Source organism: Sinohyriopsis cumingii, unplaced genomic scaffold (assembly GCF_028554795.1).
Source record: "Sinohyriopsis cumingii isolate HCF-2022 unplaced genomic scaffold, ASM2855479v2 utg001237l, whole genome shotgun sequence".
Lineage (NCBI taxonomy): Eukaryota > Metazoa > Mollusca > Bivalvia > Unionida > Unionidae > Sinohyriopsis > Sinohyriopsis cumingii.
The window spans coordinates 2007098-2029488 of record NW_028315973.1 but is presented as its reverse complement, the minus strand read 5'-3'; positions in this window follow the sequence as shown (position 1 = coordinate 2029488).

The window sequence follows — 22391 nt, the reverse complement described above, 5'->3', positions numbered from 1 at the left end:
CACCGAGACGTGTAAATTGAACATATTATCAACAGTGCTATATTTCTTTCTAAAACCTGCTTGCGCTTCGTCATTTCATTTAAAACGTTTGTGAAAACCTTGCATAGCGTATTTGTGAAGTGTCGAATTTTGAATTGCAGTAAACTTTAAAGTTGAATACATTGAGCATTAAAATTGTATCGCATTTAAGCCAGAAAATCTTTGTGAACGGTAAGTCCGTAAATTAAGACTTTATTGGATTAGAATACGGGTAATTATTCTTAAGGAAGCTGTTTCTTGTAAGGCAGTCAGAGTTAGTAGATACTTAAGATAAGTAAAATGGTTGGTGATACAGTCGAATAGACTAGAATGGCAAGTGATAGGCAGTTGGTCAAAGAGTTTAAATCTATTGGTAGAAATGAATTAGGTTATGAAGGGACCCAATGAGCGGAATTTGTAGAGCGGATTCTCAGAGAATACAGAGAAACAACAGGCGGCAGAAAAGAACAGACAAGCCGAGGAGAGAGAAAAAATCGAGTTAGCCAGATTGCAGGCCGAAGAAAGAGCCAGGGAGAGAGAACATACGTTAGCCATGGAGAGACTAAGGATCGAAGCGGAATCTAGGAGGGGCGAAGAACTGAATGAACATTCAGGACCCACAAGCAAAAGATCAGAGGATAGACGCATCGTCCAGATAACAATGCCGATGTTTAATAACAGAGACGAAATCATCGATAATTTTTTTTTTAATCAGTTTGAGAAGTTAGCTTTAATCCATCATATACCCAAAGACCAGTGGGCCATTAATATCTCTGCATTTTTGCAAGGAGCTGCCAAGGATGTCTATCAAAATTATGTCACCGATTGAAGTAGATGTTTACGACGCCCTCAAGAAATCGCTGTTAAGGCACTACGAGCTGTCGACTGAGAGTTTTCGTAAACTTTTCAGAGAGTCGTCTAAGCGAAAACGGAGGCACGCGCGCAATTTCATACTCGTGTACGCGTGCTTTTCGATAAATGGATTTAAATGACAGGCACCGCGCTCACTTATGAGGAGATCTTAAAAGAACATGTCCTCAGTACGTATCGGAAAGACCTGATGGTTTTCCTAGCGGAGCGTGATTTCTCTAACATAGAAGATATCAGTTTTATGACGGAGCGATATGAGAGTGCACACTCCCGTCCAACCACCGGGGGTGGCAGGGATCGACCGAGCGCCACTGACTTTAGAAGAGCTAACCGTTTGACACCTCATAAGCGGATTGGTCAAAATGGCGGGAAGCCAGGGGCTGATAATCCCAGCCGTGATCAGTTCCGTGGCATAGGAAAGACCCAAGGGGTAGATAAGGGTATCCCTACTAAGAAAACTGGAGCGGTATGCTAAGGCTGAAATAAACCTGGTCATATTCTCAAAAACTGCAGAAAATATCGTCCCACGATAAATGCAGTGACGTCAGGCACTGGTAGAAGGTGTAAACCAGTAGAATGGTCTAATACAGCAACAGCTACGGTAAATGGAGAGAAGGCAACCGTGTTGTATGACACGGATGTAGTTGTCCAGCCTTGGTAGATAGCAAATTTGTCAAATCTGCAGATTATACAGGTGACACAGTGGAAGTCTAATTTGCTAATAGGACTAAAGATTCTCTCCCAGTTGTCTACAGCAGCAGAGAGGGCGAACTGACTCTAATTGACTTATCTGTCAAATCGCAAAATAAGCCTTCCGCTGAAAATCGCAAAAACTCTAATTGACTCACTCTCCATTTGCAAAAATAAGCCTTCCTGAAAATCGCACAAAAGGGGATCGCTGTGACTGGGTGCCGAATAGGAGACTTCGCCCTCGTGGTGCTATTAATTAACAATTGTATCAAGACCGACTCGGTATCTCGACCTTAGGTCATGTAAGTTTATTGTTATAAATCCATGCGGGGATAACTGAGCCTGACTAAATAAATTTTTTAACTTAATTATGTCCATATCACCGCTACACCAAGTCTGATGAATATTTCGCAACGTATGTGTATCAACTACGTTAAACACAGCAAGAATATTACAGTTATCCCTGATCACTTTAGGTCTTTGAGTATACCGCTGAGTAACATAAATCACATCTGTGTGTTTATGCCTACCGCGTGAAAATATGCTGGTAGGATTTGATTGCTTATTCAGAATTATGTCGTCGTATACAACTAAATTATTAATAAATCCATCAATATCGTCTATGGACGGTGCTTCATCGATATCAGTAATAAATTCAATGACATCATCACCGTTTCCATTTAACAACTTTGCACTTTCGTTAAAGTCTTTTAACACTTCGTAGCATCGCTGATCATCTTCAAATGGAGCTACTAAATACAACTTATCCCATTTCAACCACCTCATTATCAAATTAAGCAGCAGTTGTGTTTTACCACTTCCAGATGGACCTATGATAACCATTCGGATAGAATTTGGTAACGCAGCATGATGCTTGACCGGCTATTGTTTTGTTGTCGCTGAAAAATCAAATGCATCCATGTAGTAGAAATATAATAAATACTATGGATTTTATTGTGTGAAATACAGGGCGCGTACTCCTACAAGTGGACTAACAACTATTACAACAAAAAATAACAGATCAGGAGTTACAGGTAAGTGTGAACAATGTGGTACAAAGAAATTTAAATTTATTTCTAATCCAAAAAATGTATAAAAAAGCAGAGGTGATATTGCCGCCCAGCTAACAAAGTTACCAGGAACACCATGGGCTAAGTCCCAGGAGAAAAATATCTTCCAGGATATAATTACTGTGGTCCTGGTACTCGACTTGATATCAGGCTTGATAACCAAGATCAGCCAAAACCAGGTGAATATCCAGTAAACGCTGTTGATCAAGCTTGTCATGCTCATGATGTAGCTTATAAAAGTAAAAACCTACAAGATAGGCATACCGCAGATGTGAAATTAATTCACGCGCTAAATTCCATCAAAAAATAGATTTTTCAAAAAATCATTAGCTAATTGGTTGGTGAGATCTGCGATGAAGGGTAAGCTTGTATTGGGAAACGGAGTTTCCTGAGCTGGTAATTAATCAACCGAGTATTATCATAATGGAGTCAATTTCTAATAGCCCAAGAGATACTGGAAGGGTAGAGCAGCGATTAGTAAACTCGCGGAAGTAGCAGGTGTCGAACGTGTTTCTGCTGAAAAATGGTTAGCACGAAAGGCAATATGGCAAATTTTTTCACCACCTCCTAAACGAATTGAGCATGCACATTTTTACGTTAGTGTGCCAAATGAAGTTCATCAGGCTGATATTTTATTTCTACCACATGATACTATCAAAACTGGAAGACGCCGACTAATGTACAAATACGCGCTAACTGTCGTTGATGTTGCAAGTAGGTATAAGGAGGCAGAGCCGTTAGCAGCAAATACAGCGACTGAAGCAGCTTCTGCGTTTGAACGAATTTATCGAGGTGGACCCTTGCAATGGCCACAGCTGCTACAGGTTGATCCTGGCAAAGAATTTCAAGGTGTAGTATCATCGCTGATGAAAAACATAATGTCAAAATCAGACGAGAACATACTGCAATTCACCGCGATCAGGCAATTGTTGAACGATTTAATCCCACACTTGCTGAGCGATTATTTGGATATCAATACGCGAAGAAAATAATTCAAGACACGAGATCTCGCCAGTGGGTTGCAAGATTACCAAGTGTGATTGCTGCATTAAATAATGAAATTACTCGAACAACTGCCATGAAACCAATTAATGCAATCACAAAATACATATACCCGTACAACGACGTGATTTTTCAAAACAACCAGTGTTGGGTAAGATATTTATATGAACCCGGTGAACTTGAGGGTTTTTAAAAAACGAGCGACTGATCGTGTCTGGAGTATTACCACACACAAAATTTACAGACAGATTCAACTGCTCCTCAACGTGGATTTACATGTGAACAATTACAAGTAATTCCTGAAGACACAAAATTACCACCGCGATCACTTAACTAGCACCCCGACGTCGATTACGCTCATGACAGGTCAGCATCACATTTTCGCGTGTATGACCAAGACTATTATTTTTTCTATCTACGGTAAATTGTCTTGGATTATTACTCGGGTACTGTCACAACATTATACAATTACAGCTCGCACAGTGATTATTCTGCTGCTGCTTCAGTGCTATGACAAATTCAGCATCGAGATCAAAGTCTCTTTTTTTGGTCACTTTGTTTATAACCAACTATTTTTTTTCTTACTGTATCGTTGTCAATAACATCACTGATGGTTTCTGTAACATCTATGATAATTATCTGCAGCTGAGACATTTTCTGACTCGAGACACTGCGAGATAAGCTAAGTTCAACCATTCGATACGATCATCGATGATCCAAACTCGAGTATCAGGGATGGTTAACCCTTCAGATGAGTGAATTGTCATTGCGTATCCTAACGTCAACGGAGATTTATCGGTGTATAGAGCATCTCAACAACACTGACATCAACTGCGACAACATCATTTCATACGAGATTCTATTTCTCAGTCTGTCCTGGTATATCAACGTCGATATTCTGTCGTCGTTTATCAGATGGTCTATAACACAATGGTAAACGTGGATCTGAAAACTTTTCTTTATGCAACTGAAATAACCGCTGTTGAAGTGTATCACGAACTATCTTTCTACTTGCCACTATCAAATCATTTGGTCTCCACGTTTGCAGAAAGTCGTTCATAGAAGTTTCTGAAATTATTTTACGCATTATTTCACACTGAATTTTATTCGGTTGTAGTCTGATTAATTTCTTAAATATCCTTAATTCTACATCAAGAGGTATGTGGTCATCAGTTATCTCCTCGTAATAATCTACAAAAGTTTTTAGCCACTCGTGCGGAAATGGCCCAACAAATGGTGGTGGTTGACCATGATCCCCGCACATGACCACAGCTGTATTTTTCAATAACAGCCAATCGAGAAATATTTTTAATATATCTTTAGATACTGTGCACACTTCATCCCAAATGATGATCTTGGGAATATATTTCTCTCCCATTCGGTCAGGAGTCCATGTGTCACCCTTGTATCGAAAAAAGCTATGATAAGTACATGATTGCACTCCTTCTTGTTTCATTTCTCTTGCGAGATTGTCTGTAAGTGTTAAAACAACCATATCATCTGAATTCTGTCAAAATAATTCGATCACCCGAGTCGTCTTACCAGAACCCGCCGGTTCGTTTAGATAGACCGTCTTGTATCTGGATACTGGATCACACACAGATGCCGCAGACGATAATTCTGATTATTGATTATTTTTGTAATAAATATCTTTAATCGTAACATCTGCGGATTCAGAACAATTATATAACATAACATCTTGTTTTATTCTCAATTCGCCCAATGATGCATTAGTACTTGTAAAACGAGTCAGTAATTCTGAATATTTTTTATATAGAATGAATCCGTTGCAACTCTGATTGCAGTGGTAGGGAATCTATTTATCATCGATAATAAATTTAGATAAACATCATCGAGCATTAAGGATCTTAAATGAGTAAACTGATGTGACTCACCATCAATATAACCAACAATTGTACCTAATCGTGTTCCGTTAGACAAGTAAGCGTTTTCTCGACTTGCTTGAGTAAATTTACCGATTATTCTTCTACCGAGATCTTTTGCGGTTTTATCATCATCAGGAGGTGGTAACCAAACTTCGGTCTGCTTCCGATATAATATAATTGCCTCACTTACAATCAACGATATTAATATTTTACAATCAAGCATATATCGTAATAAAACTATTGGTGCCCAGCGTTTTTCTGAAAAGTGCCTACCAAACCAAACATAACAGATCGAATGAAGACTTTTAGCAAACTCAAATGATACAATACGGGCGAATCCAGTCAGAGAAAAATCAGGTAGTGGTCCGTTTATCGGTACTCTTGTCATCTTGTGTGTGGGGTGTCCAAATCTTTCAAATATCCAGAACATTCTCCGTAACCAAGAAAATTTCCTGGATAACACGCGACCATATCAACCGAGATAACGACACTGTAATTATACTTGGTATTCCACAATCCACAGTGTCTGTATTCACAGCAGCTTAGTTATACGTTTTCGAGAAATTCAGATCGTGTTGGCTTCCACGAAATTTTCTCTCTTGCATAGTGAGCTGCAACATATGTAACTGTAAAAGAATTATTTAATGATTGCTCAGTATTCTCTGTTGAAAATTTCTGCGCAAGATTTTTCATTTCTTCATGAAGAGATTCTTTACGATATATTTCACCGTTAGGTCGTACAAATTGATCATATTTTTCATCATCTGAACTCTGAAATAACCATACTGATACAGGATCATTTTTATTTATTTCCTGAATAAAATCAAAAATGTCTCCGCAGTAAAATCTTACAGTCCGATCTCGTGGAAATATTGTGACTGCGCTGGTCCAGGCATGAACATTATGATCAATAATTTCAATTGAAGATCCTCTCGATTTATTCTTTGATTCGTATAAAATCTCATCTGTTATCGTTGCTACTTTTATTGGAGATTTTAATTTATTTCCTAACTCGGCGACATCATTTATTGTAGCTCCGATATCCTTGACCAATTCGGCCCATTTGCTTATATTTTCACGTTGTAGATCCGTTAACCCATTTCCACGCATCGCATTTGTAAAATGTTCGATTACTCGTTCGGCTACACAATTCAGCTTTGAAAATTCCATTGGTGCAAGATCATTAACGTTAGGGTTATCATTTAGCTGATAGATTCCATAAATAACCACGGTCATAGGATACGTTCGAGCGTAATATGGTCTGTCAATTCCAGTCAGCATTCCTGGCTTGGAATTTTTACTTAGCACAACGGTTTTTCCATTAGCAAGGAGAGGGTCACGTTTGTCACGAATAATCCACCCATCAAGTCATCTGTTTCTGATAATACAATAAACATTATTCTGAACAAATATTTTTGATCGTTGAGATAATCGATAATCGTTTTCGCCTGTTTTTTCAGCATCCCGAATAATCTGACTAATATTATTCGTCGGATCAGTCAGAGTTCGCCTCCGTAACTCAGGAGTTATTCTGTCAAGATCGAATCTGGATTAAGGAAACGAAGTTTTCCAGGGCTCGGTTGTAGATAATCTCTCAAACTCTTCCATATTATAGTTCAAGTATTTAAATAAAAAATATTATATATATGTTGACTCAAAAAAGAAATCAGTGCAAGTGGTTGATGGTAGTATAATGATCAAGTAATAAAAAAAAATTGGATTACTGAGTTCGACAAGAACACTTAAACCCGCAGATGACCCTAAACAGCTCACACTGCTAAATCTTATTAATATAAAAATTCGTTATCATTTAGCCGATTCATTCCATAAACAATCGCGTATCTTTTACCCAATTGAGCGCTACATTATCTGTCAATTCTAGCCAGCATTCCCCACCCGAAATCTTTACTTAACAAAAGGATTTTATCATCAACACGGACAGGATCACGTTCATTGCGAATAATCCACGCTGGGTGGTACTCCATCTCCGTATCCGGATGCTTTGGTTCAATAAACTTTACTATGATAAAATATCTTTGATCGTCGAGATAATCAATAATCCTTTCTTCTCGCGCACAGTAAATTTTAGAAAGGGCATCTATACGCAATTCGCCATCAATGTCCCTGTCTCAAATACAGGATGTCGTCAACGTGTGTGATGCCCCATCATTGCGAAATTCTCTTTTAGCAATTCTGATATAAAAAATCAGATTAACATCCCAATTACCCAAATCTCGCCTATCCGGGATGGGAGTTAGTCTGTCAAGATCAAATCTGGTTTCAGGATACGAAGTTTCCCAAGGATGGATTTTAGATAATTTCTCAAACTCTTCCATATTATATTTCAGACAAGTATTTAAATAAAAAATATTATACGTATGATGACTCAAATAAGAAATCAGTGCAAGTGGTTGATGGTAGGGTCTTCAACCCCTTGTAACAAATCCTGTGTAAATGAATTCTGCGGTCAACATTTGCAAAGTGTGAGGAGAGGGAGTCTTGGTCCAAAGTCGTGTTTACGGTGTGGCGTTGGAGGTAGAGAGAAAACGCAGTTGTGTGCGACTAGTGGTGGAAAAAGATATAGAGAACTAAAGCGGTATTATGATAAGAAAAATAACCACTCTGTCCTTGATAAAGTTATAAGAACCCCTGAAGATTATATAGCTAGATTTGAAGACAAATTATAATTTAGACAAATAATATTACATATAAATGGAGCAAAAAGAATTTGTCAGACATCCTATCATCAAGAATTATGAAGTATTTCGTGATAGTTAATCAGAAACTGTCGACTGAAATAACCGGTTGGTGTTGTTGATAACTACGGTTATCTTAGATTTACTGTTGGGGCAACAGGTATTACAATCATAGGTTTGTATTCGAGACTTTTCATGGGGTGATCAAAGACGGTCTTGTGGTCGATCATATTGACGGATAAAAACTTAATAATTCTTTAAAGAACCTTCAAGCTACCACACAGAGCGAGAATTCTGCAAGTGGAAATACCGGAAGATGTAGGACTATTGTAAAGAGAGTCGTCAAATCTTTTAATACTGAGACCGGTAACGAAATAATATTTCAATCAATGACTGCGGCTGCCAAGCATTAAGGTATTAACCCCGCGGGGGTGCAACGTGTTGCAGATATAAGAAAAAAACTAATTTGGCCTTTTCTTTTAAGTATGAAAACTGGATCTCATTTTCTTATGTTCCAATCGTGTTAGATACGGACAACGGAGACAACTCTGCCGCGGATATGTAACGCGGTTGATAGAGTTTCCCCCTTCACTCTGTCAGATAGAAATCAAGGGATAGATTGCACAATAATTTTGACTTGTAAATAAATATATTTTTTGTGGTTAATTCTCTCTTGTCATGTATTCCTAAAGTCACAAAATCTATTAATTGAAGAAACAATCTGTAATACTGAAATGTTAATTCGACAAACCGTAGTTATTTACTTTCGCGTTCAATTTCGGTTTGTCGAGAGTGGCTTAATCATCATGTGTTATACAAGGAAGTATCAGGTATCTCTATGTAACATTACTTCCTGTTGATTTCCATCAAGGACTGTCAGTACGGGTAGGTGTAATCATTTATTAAGGATAAATGATGTTTTTTTTCAGAAACAATATTCTTGTTTTACTGAATCCGTTGGATTTCTTGCCTCATCAATTTTTTTTCTCCGATTATAATTAATAAAACAACAGTGAGCAGCCATACCATTTCCAGAATTATTTTCAGGTATATATATCATCCAGAAAATAGCTAACTTTTTAAATCTGACTTGTTAAATAGAAACACGTTTATATAGCGTATTTCTTCTGAATTTGTGTATTCAGAAATAAATTCAAGTTGTATCTTGCGATGAAACATATATCTGTCAGATGTCTCCGTAGCTCATTGATCTGATACTCGATGTCTGGCGATCGAGTCACCGTGACGGATATTGTCGACGGTTGCAAATATTTCGCGCTTATATATATATATATATATATATATATATATATATATATATATATATATATATATATATATATATATATATATATAATTGGGGGCCCGGCCTCCGCCTCGAAACTTAACAGGGAAAAACAAACACCCTCCCACCATGTCACTACGTGGTTGGTGCTTTTTTGGTTGATTTCGTGTGTGTGTGTGTGCAAAACTCTGTTGAATGTAGAGAGTGGTTCCCGTATATGCTGTGCTGTCTTTATGATTAAGTTTATATATACTGTAAATACAATGCTGTAAATATGCTGCTATATGTATTGTGCCGTCTTTAAAATTAAGTTAATTAAGATTGTATGTTGTGCCGTCCAAAACCTGAAAAAATTATTGTATGTTGTGCCGTCCAGAACCTGAAAAAAATTTTGTATGTTTTGCTGTCTAAAACCTGAAAAAATGATTGTATTTTGTGCCGTCTAAAACAAAAAAGGGTCTGCAATGACCCCCATTTTTCTTTTAAAGATATATATTATATACTGTATAATGAATTACGAAAATATCAATGATATTATTTCTGCTATTAAAAAATTAAAAAAAGATGGCAGAAATATGTCTGATGAACTAAATCCTGAAAAAATTATTTCTGATTTTGAAACATTACAAGAACGTAGGGAGGAGGGAAAATACACGTTACCATCGGAATATCGATTCGTAAAAAAAAAATTCAAACGGCGACGTTTCAATCGCTGGCCGCAGAAAAAGAAAATGACGTGAGGGAATTCCTCTCTCTCTCTCTCTCTCGGGCAATCGACAAAATTAGATTAGAACTATCTTGTGAATACGAAGCAAAAAAGACAATTAATACTCGTGTGAGACAACTAAGAAAAATTATGTCAGAAACTGTTAGTGGTAATGAAAATGAAAGTTAGACTCATTCGTGGAAATGAAAATGAAAGTATGTCAGATTTTAGTCCATTTGTCAGTTAAAAAAATATATACTCCGTTGATTTTATCAAGTACGGAGAATTTTTATGTGCTGTTTTTAATGTGCATCACGCGTCAGTGACATTTTTAAAGTATATACTTGTTCCCTTGATACAATCAAGGGAGAGATAACACTTTACGAGGATATCCTCGAAAATCGTAGATTTTTAAGATTGAAAATCCTAGGATTATACATATAAATTCAGACTTAAAACCTCTCCACGAAGGTCAATCAAATTATTGTTTTGGTCAGTTAGTTTGAAATTTATTCTTGATAATATCGGATTATGACATCGTATATAGACCGGGTTAATTTGTTCATGCACAATGAGAGATCCAGGTGGGACTTGCGGGGTAAAAGTATAAAGAATATATCCTTTTTGTGCCTGCGCTGATATTTCTGTGTTTGTCTGATAGCTTCCATCAATTACATCACATACAAGATTGACCGCGATCGTCGAGGTTATATTTACGATTCCCGGAGAAACGTAGCGGCCCTGTCCGTGTTGTCCATTATTGTACCGGGGAATGTTATCCTGGGGTGGTGTTATCTTTCTCCACTCGGCGAGTATTTTAGGGAAAAACTCATCGATGATTTCGTTGACGGATTTTTGCAGTTCGTCTGGATTATACCCGGGAAATTTAAAATTCGGTAAATCCGCCTCTGTTGTCGAGAAATGTTTAACAAATTCTATCATGGGTTTTTGCTGACTTAACTGCAGTGTTCACTAAACGTTCGTGAACAAATTTTAAATCAAATAATATTCGATTTGATATTTCTAGCTGTTTTATGATTTCGTTTTCGGCGATACAAATCAAACAGATATTCTGTAAAACTCTGTCGTATTTTTTCTTGATATTGTTTGTGTATTTTTTTTAATGTATTGAGTAACGTGTTTAAACGTGGCATACCACCACCAGCGCTACCGGAGCCACCAGTTGTAAAATAATGATACTTCCAACTTAAAATCCCATCAATTAATAATAATTTACCATTGCCATCAGAATCATTAATTGTTGAGTTACAAAAATATTCTAGGTAATATTCTGGAACAATTCCCTAGTACGAACTTCTGTCTGAAGTAAAATCAACCCGTGTAGTCTCAGGCATTGGTGGCGGTGCCTGGGGGGGGGGGGATTCGGGCCATCCTAGCACTGATCTGATCGATGACTGATAGATATCAACGGCGTAATCCGGAGAATTTATCTATATCACGGTGGACAGTGTTGGTTCATGAACTGTTATTGCTATCTTGGATTCTTTTCGGTGATATTTTTTATTTTGCGCTGCAATTCATCATTGATCTGTTCGATTTGATAACTGCCGGTTGGTGTTCCAACAACTACCTAGTCAGGTGTTCCATCTGGTTTATTTTTATTTGCAAATACCAACGAATTATTCGATTGTAGACCACCGAATGATTTTGACCTGATATTTGGCCAACTGTAGTATAATCGCAACTGCGCAAGGGCGATTTCTTTTACTGGAATCGCGGTTGGAAAATTAATATTGAATTCAGGGTTGGTTGAGCTTACTGATATCGTTGTGATTTTCAGAGGACTTGTGTTTGCGACTATCTGCTGAAGTAGTTCTGTCATTATTTAAATTTCCATTTTCTAAATCAATTACTTCATTGTACGTTTTAACCATTATGGCAAATTCGGAATCTGATATCGATGTATCGTCAAAGCTGGATGATATCAGCGACGACAATTTAGAATACTTAATCGAACAACGTAGTCATTTAATTTTGTACTCGTGCACGTGGACATCTTTTTCGTGATAATATTAAAAACCTCAGCGATGGCCGCCGATGATGAAACACATATCGTTGCTATTGCTACCGTTAGCGGGTCAGCGCTGATAACACTACGCCGGTGGACGCAACGAGTGTACATACCGAATATACAACAACATCGATGGCAACTACACGTCTTCGGTACTTTTCTACTGTTGCCATTCACGTACTTGATCATATCTAAAATTTTGAACGTCCATTACATTTTACACAGTAACCACATTGATTTAAATAATCAACGGAGACGTTTCAGCAACAAATTCCAGACATCACCAGTAAGATGTTGCGGTTAATTTCTTATCAGCTGCTTCCAGTATAAATGTTTCTTCGTCTCCGCTATTTAACACAATAGACAAAACCCCGGAAAACTTATCGGTTGAATGACGCCTGTGATATGTAGTAAATATCTCAAATTTTGCAGCGCTGAACATAGACAGCATGTACACACCAGTGACTTCTGCAGTATGTTTGAGAGTTTTATTTTGCTCTGACCATGTTGCGAACCTGGATGACACTGTGTATACGTTATTGGTGATCTGTTTGTGATGAATTTTAATCAGATTAATTTTGTTAACGATATCAGGAATTCCACTTACGACATCTTCTAGTGTTTTTATTTTAATCGTTTAAATGATCGTCTTGACATCAGAGAGTTTCACGTCAGCGGTCAACGGGGTACCAAAGAAATCATCTGCGATTTTATTGAGTTTTTGAAAATTCTACTGGTGTTCATGAACATATTTACGTGAACATCATACTTGGCCCGCAACGTAGATAATTTACCATCTACTGTGCTGTAGTTAACGTCTACATATTTTGTGTGAATTGACAGTATTAAGTAGAGATAAACCTCGATAAATATTAGTGTCATCTCTGCTCCCATTCTTATATTTTGTGCAAACATTGATTTTAGCCCATTCATTCTGAAAATTGCCAGAATAAATTATTCTGTTAAAGAGAGGGTTTAGGAATGGTAAAATACTCTTACTAGTCAACTGGTAACATATAAATGGAATGACAGTGACCTAAAACTGTCAGAGAAGGAGAACGATTATTGAGCAAAGAGCATAATGTAGAATTAGGGCGCTCTAATCTACTTAAATAAAGTTTTTGGAAGAGATTCGCTGGTGATTCCGTTGTTTTGAAGATGGTAACGAATCCATGGTTATGAGCCACATTGTGAAAGACAGACAACTCTGTGTTATTAGCGAGCGGGAAATGACTGCTGTGAATGGGGTTTTAACAAAGATCTCGATATACAGTAAAAAATATTTATATTATCAGATACATTTATTCGTCAGATGTTTTTGATACACTGAATAATCATTTAAAAAAGGTTTGTGTAAGATTGATTCCGCATTTGTTGACGACTGATTAAAGACAGACTCGGGATAAAAATCGCCAGATATGAAAATAGCACCCAGAGAAGTTTGAACGAGAGTAACTTAGGTGACGAATCATAGCTGTACTGTTTTGAAACCGACTCAAGAGAAAATAATAAGGTTTGAGTCGTAGAAAATGAGCAGAAGATACAAAATTGCAGGAAGTAGTCGGACTGTCAAGATAGTTTTTATGCGAATTATTTTTCGATGCAAAAGACACGGTCATCCTGGCTCTGCTAGTGACACGGGCCATTTGTATGCCTCCAATGTTGCTAAACTTTATGGAACACTGCCCAACGACCTGTCCATGAAGGGTACATGTGACTCATAAATCCGCCGTTGTGAAAGAGCACAACATCCAAACTCTGCCGCATCCTCCATACCGGCTGCTTTAGCTCCAAGAGATATTTGGCTGAAACTCGTTATCAAACATTCGCTGAGGAGCAGACGTTTTTACTAGACGCCATGCGGTTGGAAGTGCAGATTTTCAGTATATGGACCAAATACGAAAAATCAGTATCAAATGGCATTTTAATAATAAGATAACCAGATTGAGAGAGCGTGTAGAGGTGTATGGAAAGCAATTTCAATTAATACACTAACGTACCTTCTTTTTTCCCCCCTATTAAAGCACCTGGATGTACAGCTCTCTTACATTGAGAACTTTTTAAATACTGTATTGTAGCATGCAAGGGGTATCGCAACCACGCGAATCCAACGGCACATGTGTGTGTGTCTGGCGTGAGGTCGATATTTTCTTTATGGTGGCATTCTACAGTTTCACATTTTGCATAGGGTTAGAATTTTAAAGAAAAAGAATTTCCCGGCTTTCCTTACTGGTTATACTGGCTATTTAAAAAAGACCTTGTATATCTTAGGCATATTTCAAAGAAACTTTAATTCCCTTTATTTTGGTGTATGATTGATGGGTGTAATATGTGTTATAGAGTATACAGCTTGGCCTTACTCCAGATGTGCACCTTTCAAAAAAGTGCTAGCTCCACTTGGTCATTTTCACTTCCTGAACTTCAGAGGTAAATTATATTAAATAGAGCCGATAACTTTCTTTTTACATTTTATATATTAGGTAACTTATTCACTGGACTTTCAGAAGATGGTATTTTCTAGTCTAGCAAAATTCATTTTTCCTACTTTAATAGCTGCTATGGAAAGTGTACTTTATACTAATTCAGGCTGCTTTTTTAGCACAAGGGAGCAGTCATTTTAGTTAGCAGTGTGCTTAGATCATGTACAATTACCAAAAGTACAATATCCAAAGAAATGTCATCCACATTATATTAATGTAGCAAAGAGGTATGTCAACGATCTCTCCATTGTGCATGTTTTAAATGCAAACAACTTCACCTTACATACGTCACTCTCTCAAAAGTACATAATAACTGGTGAGTGCCCCCAATTTACAAGGACCTCACGACAACAACATTGTTAACTGAAGAGTTTATAAGCGCGCAAAGACCACAAATAAGTCAATAATGACGCACTCACGAGACCCTAATTTCACATTTGCATGGTTTTTCGTGCTTGACATACGTTAGAATATCCGGAGTAATCCATATGTTATGATACTAGGGAGGGTCCAAGTTTATGAAACTAATCAACGCTACTATAAAGTCTCGTGAGTACTATACCTTATGACGTATGGTCCTAGAAACTGGGTAATTACTATATTGGAAAACTATCTTTCCCATACCGACTCACTATAATCAACAAATAATCACTACAATCTAACAAAGTTATAAACTGAGACGTAATACACATAGCACATACCCTAGGTTGATTACATTATAATGACTTTACAGTACCTGTGCAAGGCCTATAAATTTACGGTATTTATACTTGTTTTGCACCTGTTTGCGTTTTCCTAGGCAAGTGTTCAGTAAAATTAGATTTAATTTACGTAAATAGAAGTAATTAAATAATTTTAGATCCAAATGAACCATTGACAAAGTGATTTTGACACATACTAATGTGGTAATGTGGTATCATATAAGCTCATAGCACACATTTTCAGCGATGTGAAAAGACAAAAACATGTAGGAGTTTGAATAAAATGTTAACCATTATCAATATACACGTTTATTGGCAAATCTGCCTCTGTTACAAATTCTATCTAGCCGAATTTCAGTTGGGGGAGGGATCTACAAAAATATTTACAATTAAGAATGTATTTTGATGCACTGTGATCCATGTGTTTCATCTAGTGCTAAATCTCATACAAAAAAAATGTATTCAGTACCGTGTAAGAAAAGTTTCTTGGTTTTAAAATTTTCCATTATTTATTTTCTTCTTAAAGTTCATTATGATTCTTTTCGATTGGAATATCATTATGAATATATAGGTAACTATTTCTCTGGTCTAGTTTCCAGGATCTTACTTGATGAGGACTTGTCTATATTTTGTAACCACAAACAAACTGTCATCTGATAAGCATCAGCTGACAAGGAAATCCAATAACAGATATAATAATATGGCTAATCAAAGATAGGAAGGCCCAACTTTAAGCATTTTAACAGAACACTTTATTATTTTGCATTAGGAAGATAAAACAATGTACCCTTTCTTGTGTTTTAATTAGGATTAAGCTACAAATTATTTGTTGGTTTTTTTGTTTATCTCGGTTTGGTTGTTTTTTGTTTTTGTTTTTCGCTTTTTGTTTTTGCTTTGAGAAAATAAGTAGAATGATGAGGAAAAAGATACGAAATGAATTTGCTTCTTCTTCAAAGGTAGAAAAGCTTGTGTTTAAGGCCTTCACTTTGCACGCATATATCAGGGATGCATCTGGGAACATTGTTTAGTGAGAATGTAACCCATCAGGCAAGGGATCTGTGGGATCGAATCCCTAGTTTTTGTCAATACCCGGATACTCCTGCATTTTAAACATTTGCAGGATATGAGTTAAATAAGCGAACTTTAAAGAAAACCAAGGAAACTTTCCAGTTGTTTCATTCTCATGGTTGGATGTGGGTAGGTCCGCCAGATTGCGCCCCCATATTCTGCCTCAAGTCAAGTCAAAAACAGATCCTAATATATCTTGAGATTGCATTGAACACTCTGTCAGTGTTTACTCAAGAACAACAATTACAAGCTGCTGACGTTGGTCTCACCGACAGACTGACAGGCTGATATAGAAATAATCGATTACAGAATTTTAATCTAGCACTGGAATTATTGAATTTACAAAGACGAAACATTTCATAAATCACTGGATCGAAACATGAAAAAATAATTTTCACTCTTGTCTCCCATTGCTTGTTCTAATAGTAAACATGGTGATCTGTCACGCCAGAATACCATGTTCTAATCCCACAATGTACTATTGTCTCTTTTATAATGTGCGTTTACTTTGAATTTGGAAAGAAAAGTGTGTTACTACTGATATTTTCTGTGCGAAGAAACACAAAACACAAAGAAACGTAAACGGCAAATAGAAGAATGACTTAAATCACCTAATATAATAATATAAGCACTTGTTTCCAGATGTTCCAACTCGAAAAAACAAAATCTACCACGATCTCGAAATTGTAGATGCAAAACCTGATAAACAACATCCTTACATGATGAATCCTCTTAAGAGAGAATGTTTGAAGAAGGAAATTGAATATTTGTTGGAGAATGACTTTACTGAACCAAAACAAAAGTAACTGGATTTCGCCGTGTATTCTTGTGCCAAAATCAGATAACTCTTTCCGTATGTGCACAGACTACCAAAACGTGAACAGTGTCACCAAAACAGACCCATTTCTGATACCGAGAAGTGATGATTGTATTGAAAGGATTGGAAATGCAAAATATGTTACCAAGTTTGACCTGTTAAAAGGATTCAGGCAGATTCTACATACGGATAGAGCAAACGAAATTTCTGCTTTTGCAACTCCAGATGGACTCTGTCAATACAGAGTGATTCCATTTGGTATGAAGATTTCTCCATCTACATTCCAGCGCTTAACGAACATGGTATAGATGGTTGTGATGGATACATTGACGACCTCAATATTTACATCGATTCCTTTAAGGATCACCTGGAAACTATCCGGAAATTCTTCGTTCGCTTGAGTGAGACACATTCGACAGTTAATCTAAGTAAAAGTGAAATTTTCCGGCTTGTGTCTAATTTTTAGTATATATTGCTGGCCCTGATTTTCGGCACATAAAATGACAAGAAGAATGGTTATATTTGCATTATGTTATTTGGTCTTTAAAGGCACTTTAAACATATTATTGGATTATATTTTCAAAGGAAATGAGACCTAAGTACCTTTCTCTGGGACATACAGAAGATACCCACTTGGTCCGGTATCGAACCCACGACTCCTTGAATTATGAGACCGATGCTATACCAAGTTATCTTGGCTCCCACTTAAGTCAAAAACGAAATGGACATCGTATGAGCATCGTCTCACAAAATATGTTAGGTTCGCCTGATTCTCGGACTGTCGTACTTCATTTCCAGTGAAACTCTAATTTCGAGCGACGAAGAGATTAACAGAGGGAACTTCTACTGAGAGGTGTAAATGGTACTCGTTTTATATCGATATCGTTTCAACGGATCCGTTACATAATTCAATGCTCGTGAAAGGAATTGATCAATCATTATTATCTATTTAGATCTTGTTTCCAGCTTGACTGTTATCCTATTGAATGTAATCTTATTTGTTAAATGAATGTCATAAAAGTCATAAAACCAATTAAATTAACACAAAATCTCGCGTTATTCTCGTAAAATATTGCGTACATTTCATTTATCACTATGAATTTAAATAGCAACGAACAATAATCAACGGACATTTCCTACGCAGATACACCCTCCCGCGTTTCACAGCTCAGCAACACTTTTAAGGTTACATTAGAGTAATGTAACCAATGCAACACCACGGTAATAGATCTAGGCTGCTGCCATTTGGGAATCGAATCTTTGCCCTTCATGTCACGTGTCCAGCGCCCAAACAACTGTATACTGTTTAATGCATAGCAGCAAACAAAATCGACACCACAATTTAGGATTGCAAACATGTACCGTATACCAAATATTAATTGCAAAGACACCGTTACAACCCTATAGTCTTAAACTCAGCAACAAAAAAGAGCTAAAACCAACAAGTTTTGCAAAAGTCAACAAATAATGTATTTCCCTATAATACAAAGTGAAACTTTTAAACGAACTTCCAGTACCATGAACAAATCAAAAATAAGAGAATTCCGAATGAATTCCAGCGGTGTTCTGAATGAATTCCAATCTTGACTGCTGATACACCCTTGACCTCATATGTGCTAATGTGCCACCGATCTCGATGTATCACAATGATAAATCCAAGATGTCCTGGAATGAATTCACAATAATCCCAAGATAGTGATTCAGTCAGAAACGTATCAGTGAGCACTTTGTAACCCAGTGAATAATTGAAATTAAAAAAATCTTCTCAAATATTAACAAAACACAACTTAAATTGATTCAGCTGTAAGAGATGTTAAGATATGGAATGATTAATTGTTATATAATCAAACTTTAAAAAACCTAAGACATGATTTGAGGAGCAGGATGAGTGTAATCTTAATAGAAATTTCCATTAAACAGTATTTAAAAAAATCGTTTCTAGAAAATGATAAGGCCATAATCAAAGCTGTATTGAGAACTTAAACCTAGTAAACATTTTTACCCCACATGATATTATACATGGTGGTATAACTCCTAACCTCAATTACTGATAAATGTCAGTCACACAATACAAATTAAATGTACATAACAACATTATCAGCGACTTGTAGGCATGCTATATTTAAGATGCAGGATACGTAAAAATAGTTTGGTTTGCTTTTTTAAAAATGAATTTGATCGAATTTCTAACGTCAATGAAAATTCGTCGAAGTCATGGGAGTGATTGGATCTACATTGACTATGTTAAAGCCGGCATGCGTTCTCCATAAGTAGATATAGAATAACACAGTACAGGTGAATGAAATCTCACTCAGTGTTTATAATGTTAACAATTATTCAAATCCGAAAAAGCAAATCGAGAAGCTAGCTGCTCTGTAAAGTTTATCAGAGTTGGCGTTATTAATAATGGAATCTCTGTCAAAAGTTCATTGCATTACAAAACTGATCCGAGGTGTATATTGGTGGATGTGACTTCGGAAATGAGTAAAAATAGAAATATTGCATGTAACTAAAAAAAAAATGAAATGGCGTTCTCCCGAGGTTGAATGTGCAATTTAAGTTGTTCGATAAAAGTGGGCATATTCTTCCATGAACGGACTACACTATCCATGCAAAACGGACACGGAGTCCATGCAAAACGGACTACACTAGCCATGCAAAACGGACACGGAGTCCATGCAAAACGGACTACACTATCCATGCAAAACCGACACGGAGTCCATGCAAAACGGACTACACTTCCATGCAAAACGGACACGGAGTCCATGCAAAACGGACTACACTATCCATGCAAAACGGACACGGAGTCCATGCAAAACGGACTACACTTCCATGCAAAACGGACACTGTCAATGCAAAACGGACACACTATCCATGCAAAACGGACGCACTGTACCATGAACGATAACTATAGGCACACTATTCCATAAACAATAAATGTGTAAAAATCCCGTAACGATGATGGATACACTGTCCCATGAACGAAAAATGCAGGCACACTATACATAGTATATACTTTTACTGGCCACACTGTCCCCAAAAAGCTGAGAACTAGAAAATAACTAAACTGATGGACATAATGTTTCATGAATACAAAATGAGCATTATGTCATATTGTTTTAAAATAACAACAGTCACAAATTATAAAGTCAAATAAATCAGCCAAAGGTACATTAAACATTAATTAGTATTAGTATTAATTAATTAGTATTGTTCACGCTGCTGAAAGTATGTATTAAACATTAAGTAGTACGGGCACTCTGCCGAAAGTATATACTTTCTTAAATTTGACGTGCAATATGGCCATTATTACATCAAAAGTTGCAGGAAGTTACAGTGTCAAAAATACATTAACATTGGCAAAAATGAAAAGTGGCAGAGTTTTAATCTTTGATTTAATGTGGGGATGTTATCTCAACAAGACAGTAAAAAATTGCGAATGCTAATAATAGGAAATTGTTAAACTTAATCCGTTAGGAACGTTATGACAGCTACTAGTATAGAGGAGGCAACTGTTACAAACAAAATTGTTAATTGTGATAATGTGCCCTTGAAGTTGTTCCCCTTAGCAGCGGAGAGGGTGAACAGACCATAGAATTCCGACAAATAAAATAAAAACAAACAAATAAAATCATCTCGTAGAAAGGTCCAGATTTTTACAAATGAACGTTTCCTTGAGATGTTTTATTTCTGTAATGGCCGATTATACTAATAAAACCTCAGTTCGAAATAGTAGCTGAAAAAATAAAGTACTCTACGTGTTTATTTATTCTTGTTTATTTTTTTGACGACCAACGTTGGTAGGTACCCTCTCTGCTGCTATTAATTTATGTAAATTCAAGTTTGATGAATATTTCTTAACGCGTTCTCCTCATCTTTATTTGTTCTATGTTGCAAGTAATATTCAAGTTCTGATGGTGGTTTTGGATTTATATTCTTTCTTTTTCTGTAATATATCATCAAACTTCTGTATCGATCTCCACCGCAATTTTTGCAAATCTGATATAATCCTCTAACGCCGTTGTTACATCCAACACAACTTCGTGGACCAGCATGAGGATTTTTCTTTATAAGATAATTATGTACTTTGCAATATTCTCCACGGCGCATTTGTTAGTGGTTCCTTGACGCAGCCACGCACAGTTGAATGATATCTTTTTAATTAAATTTATTAATTTATCCAAATATTTTATCAAGACCCACACGATATCTTGTTCTTGGATCATGTAAATTTATTGTTATAAATCCATGTGGAGTAGCTTGCGCTCGTGAGAAGAAATTTTTTAATTTAATTATATCCATGTCACCACCACACCAAGTTTGACGAATATTTCTAAGTGTGTGTGTGTCTACGCCATTAAACACTACTAAAATGTTGCAGTTGTCTCTGATCACTTTCGGAATTTGTGTATATCGTTGAGTAACATAGATCACGTCTGTATTTTTATGTCTACCTCGGGAAAATATTCTGGCTGGATTTGATTGTTTATCTAGCATCACATCGTCGTATACAACTAAATTATTAATAAATCCGTCTAAAACATCTACGGATGGTGCTTCATCAATATCGGTTATAAACTCTATAACATCATTACCTTCATCCAGTAATCGCGCGTTTTCATTCAAATCTTTAAGTACATCATAACATCGTTGATCATCAGCGGATGGTGCTACTAAATACAATTTATCCCATTTCAACCATCTCATTATCAGATTAAGTAATAACTGCGTCTTACCCGATCCAGATGGTCCTATGATAATCATTCTGATGGAATTTGGTAACGCAGGGTGGTGTTTAACTGGCTCTCGTTTTCTTGTTGCTGAGAAATCAATTATATCCATATATATATTATGTCATGAATTTATATTGCTTACGTTGTAGAGTTAAAACTCCAACTACTGATTTAGCTACGGTTACAACAAAAAATAAAAAAATAGCGTATGGTGGAAAATGTTCTGTATGCGGTAGAAAGAAATTTTCGTTTTTACCTAATAAGCTGGGTGGTGATATTGCTAATATGATGTCAAAGTTTCCAGGTGCTCCATGGGCTAAATACAGCAGAGAAAAAC